This window comes from Meriones unguiculatus, chromosome 5 (genome assembly GCF_030254825.1).
Source record: "Meriones unguiculatus strain TT.TT164.6M chromosome 5, Bangor_MerUng_6.1, whole genome shotgun sequence".
Taxonomy (NCBI): domain Eukaryota; kingdom Metazoa; phylum Chordata; class Mammalia; order Rodentia; family Muridae; genus Meriones; species Meriones unguiculatus.
In genome coordinates this window covers 20,949,861-20,954,285 of record NC_083353.1, presented here as the reverse complement: position 1 = coordinate 20,954,285, position 4,425 = coordinate 20,949,861, and the positions used below count along the sequence as shown (strand labels likewise).

The window sequence follows — 4,425 nt, the reverse complement described above, 5'->3', positions numbered from 1 at the left end:
AAGAAAACAGGAAACAACCTAGGAACCTTCTACAGAGGGCTTCTGAAAGCGAGAAGAAGAAAACAGGAAAAAAAAACTAGGAACCTACCACAGAAGGCCTCTGAAAGCCTCTGCCCTACCGACTATCAAAGCAGATGCTGAGCATGATAGTCAACTGTTGGGCAGAGTGAATGGAATTTTACGTATGAACTCGGAAATAGAAAGAGCTGGAGAGGACAGGGTCTCCACAAGGAGAGCAATAGAACAAGAAGATTTGAGCACAGGGAACTTCCCAGAGACTCATCCTCCAACCAAGGACTATTCATGGAGATAACCTAGAACCCGTGCACAGATGTAGCCCATGGCAGTTCAGTGTCCAAGTGGGTTACATAGTAATAGGAAGAGGGACTGCCTCTGACATAATCTGATTTGCCTGCTCTTTGATCACCTCCTCCTGAGTGGGGAGCAGCCTTACCAGGCCACAGTAGAGGACAATGCAGCCACTTTTGATGAGAGCTGATAGACTAAGATCAGAAAGGAGAGGAGAACCTCCCCTATCAGTGGACTTGGGGAGTGGCATGCATTCAGAGGGAGGAGGGATGGTGGGATTGGGAGGGAGGAGGGAGGGGCTTATGGGGGGATACAAAATGAATAAAGTGTAATTAATAAAATAAAATAAAATAAAATAAAATGAAAAAAAAGATGCACTCAATTCCGCTCAGATCTAATCAGAAAGCACAGGGTTTCCCCCTGCTCTCTACTCTCAGATTTGTGTCTGCAGGGGCTACTGAGAGTAAAGGAGAACAATAGGCTTATGGTGTTCATTGTTTGGCAGCCAGGGAGTGAGCCCTGTCCTTGGGGTAGCTGCATCTGCAGTCTCAGTCACCATGTATGGAGGTTCATGCTTGCAGTAGCAGCTGCCCTGCTGTAGCCACACCCCTAGGAGGCCTACCTGTACCATTTCATTATGGAGCACCAGAGCATGGAGTTTTGTTCTTGGACTAGTTGCTGTCTTGCTGAAGCTGCAGCCCTGGGAGGACTGCCTGTGCCCTTTCAGTTTTTCAGTCATGCTTGGGGCAACCTCTGAGGCCTCAGCTGAGCAGGGAGGCAGGTGTTTGGGGCAAAGGGAAGTGTGGGTGGGTTGAATATTTACCACTCTCAGTTCCTGGGGATGTCCATGGGTTACCTGGATCCAATCTGACCCAGCTCACACTTTGTCTCCTCTCCCCCAGGAAGCCTCAGTGTTGGTGTTCTGGATTCAGCTGTCCCTCCACTCACCAATTTTGGAGTTTTGGATCCTGTGCCCCTTAGATATGGTGCGTACTGATTGTTGCCATCTTGGACCTCTCCTATAGTTTCTGTCTTGAATAGTTTTGTATACTTAGCAATACACTTTACCAAACACATTGAATTATATACTCTACATTGTGGTTTTGTATTTTGGTATGACATAGAAGTGCATACCTGTAACCCCAACTCTTGAGGAGCTGGGCAGGAGAGTGAAAATTTGAGGCCAGCCTGGCTTACAAATTAGTATCCTATTTGATCCCTACCTTATTCCATCCAATCATGAATGAAAATATTTAAAAAATTGTGATTGAATTTGAAATTGAGCTCTGGAAGCCAATTCAAACACAAATGTACGTTAAGTCATAAATTTCTTATGAGGGTATTTCCAGCTTCCAGGTTTCATTAGAGACCTTCATAGCATGGTTTTTAAAGAAAAATTTATTCTGAGATATTGCATGTGAGATGATCAGTAGGCACTAGTCTTATGCATTAATTTATGGGGTTTCTAATCTTTGGGAAAAGATGATAGACTCAATCCAGTTATAATCCAAAGACTTATTGATTACTGCTAGCTGGATAACACGCTCTAAAGCAAACTTGCAGCTGCTGTGTGAATGAAGGCATGAGGAAAGGATTTTTAAAGGAAAGAACCCCCAAGAAGACCGTGAGTGCTGGCACAAGCCAGCAGGGAGCCTGTCTGCCCAGATTAAGTAGTCAAGGCAACACCAAAGTAGCCCTTGACTGTGTGCACAAGCAGGTTACAGAAGGCAAAATGTAGTAAGTCATATCACAACAAGTAGAAGGTCATGTCTGTACATTATTGTGGGGGGGGTCACAGAATCTGAATTATGGGGAACTTATCTTCCAAGAACTGGGGTCAGAAAAATGGCTAATGGGTACCAAGATGGATGCCCAGCATAAAACAGATTTTCTTTATGCATCATAATAATTTCAAGGAAAATATGAAAGAATTTGTGTGGTTTGAATGAGACACCTCCCCTCCCCAATGGCTTATACATTAGAATTGTCTTGTTTTGCACTTGGTGGACTGTTTAGGAAGGATTAGGAGGTGTGACTTTGTTGGAGAGGTGTGGCCTTGTTGGAAGAGCTGTGTCATTTGGAGTAGGCTTTGAAGTTTCAAAAACCCACTGCTAGGCCCAGAATGTCTCTCTTGGCTGCTGCCCATAGATCAGGATATAAGTCCTTAGGAACAATTCTTGCCTGCCACAATGCTCTGGCCATGATGGCCATGGACTAACCTTCTGCACCTGTGAGCAAACCCTCAATTACATGCTTTCTTCTAAACACTGCCTTGGCCATTGATTTCATCATAGCCATGTTACCCTAACCAAGTCAGCTTTATCAACGTAACTTTGTCATTTATGTAGTGATTGTGAGCAGAGTCAGTCAGCTAGCCAGGCTAGTTTGTGGTCTGGAGAGCATACAGGCCAGTCTGTACATTAGCAAACAATAACCTCTTAGAAACTAATATTGGCCAATTCACACAGTCAAGATCATACTGTAGGCTTGTGTGTTCTGAAATTTTTATAGTGGAATGGACTCCTGTGCATGCCACCCACATGCTAATGTCCTTATTCACACCCAGACACCTAATGATAGGTATGTTTTCAGTAGCATTTTCTGTCCAGCATGTTTTTATAGATGTCAGAACCTGAGGATGAAGAACAAAACCACAATTCAGGCACTGGTTTAAAATCTTGATTGTGCATCTTTTGAATTGTGTGTGACATTAGGCAAATTCCTTAACTCCCCCAAAGCTCAATTTGCTGCCAAGAAAGTTGCTTTGGTTGCACAGCTTCAAGGGGTACCTACAAATTGATAACTCAGATGAATACTATTTAACATATTGGAAGATAATTGTTTCATATTGTGAATAAGGAAATGTTGGCTAAGGACTTTTTTTTTCAGGTTAAAAACTTTTATTTCTGTGATATACAATAACCCTAGAGGCCAAAGACCAAACTCAAACACTACTAAATCATAAAAGAAAACTGCATTTAATATAATATCAATCAGTATAATTCACACTTGGTAGATTTAATCCTATCAATCATTAAACCCCTAGTAAAATAAAAGAATTTCAAATTTCAAGTTCTAAACAATCAACTCTTTCTTGGTAATAGAATGAAAAGCTATGACCAAAAGAAGACCAATGTTTAGCACTTTGTCAAAATCAATGGTCTCTTTTTAAAAACTGCCAATATCTGTCAGTAGTAACCATATGGAGGCCGCTGGTGTGACCATACTGTTCTTACTGTTGTCAATAGTAAGGCTCTGGTCTCTGCTGTGTATAGTTGTTACTGCATGATCATCCATGCCACTGATTCCATTGACTGTCACTTGGCCATCCTCATCTGTTAGCCCTCCCTCTAAACTATCTGTTGTCTTGCAGCCAGTTGCCTCTATTTCTTTGGTGACCACCAGCTCTGCTTTTCCATTCGTCAACACTGGAGGGGATTCAGGGGGATGTTTCAAGTATTCCTGGTACTCTTTGTCATCCTGTCTGAATCTGCTTGCAAACATCTCTTCAAAGTTTGGAATCACTTCAGAAGTTTCACTCATGTTTAAATTCTGTACAATTTTTAAGATCCTTCTGTGGGATGTACAGGAGAGAGCTAGGGTGTCCACACAGCAGCACCTCACACAGCTCTCCTAGGTAACCAAACACTCAGCAGGTTAAAGACTTCTTAAAAATTAATTTATTTTATTTTTATTTTTTTTATTAATTACATTTTATTCACTTTGTATCCACCCATAAACCCCTCTCTCCTCCCCTCCTAATCTCACCTTCCTTCCCCCTTCTTTGTCGCGTGCAATCCTTCGCCGATAAGGAAGACGCGGCAACCGAAGATTTGTCCAGCAGAATCTTTATTGTAGAGCTCTTGTAGGTAGATGGAGAAGGACCTCAAGCCTTGTGAGTGCTCTGCTTAAATAGCCCGCAGGGCTACGTGCTCGTCTGTAATTGGTGCTCCGCACAATACCCAATTAGCATGTGTTCTCTGATAGGGAGAGCACTCAAATCCATATTAGCATCCTGTGGCGCATGCACTGCTGCAAGATACAGCACTGACAAGAAGAACCAGGAAACAGGAAGCCAGCGCCATCTTGTAATGGCGAATGCGGCTCCCGACATCT

At 42.8% G+C, this 4,425-nt stretch overlaps 1 pseudogene; it reads right to left on the bottom strand.

Annotated features, from left to right (window-relative positions):
• Window positions 1–3,550: 3,550 nt before the first annotated feature.
• Window positions 3,551–3,852, bottom strand: LOC132653942 (RNA guanine-N7 methyltransferase activating subunit-like; annotated as a pseudogene).
• Between the last annotated feature and the right edge of the window lie 573 nt (window positions 3,853–4,425).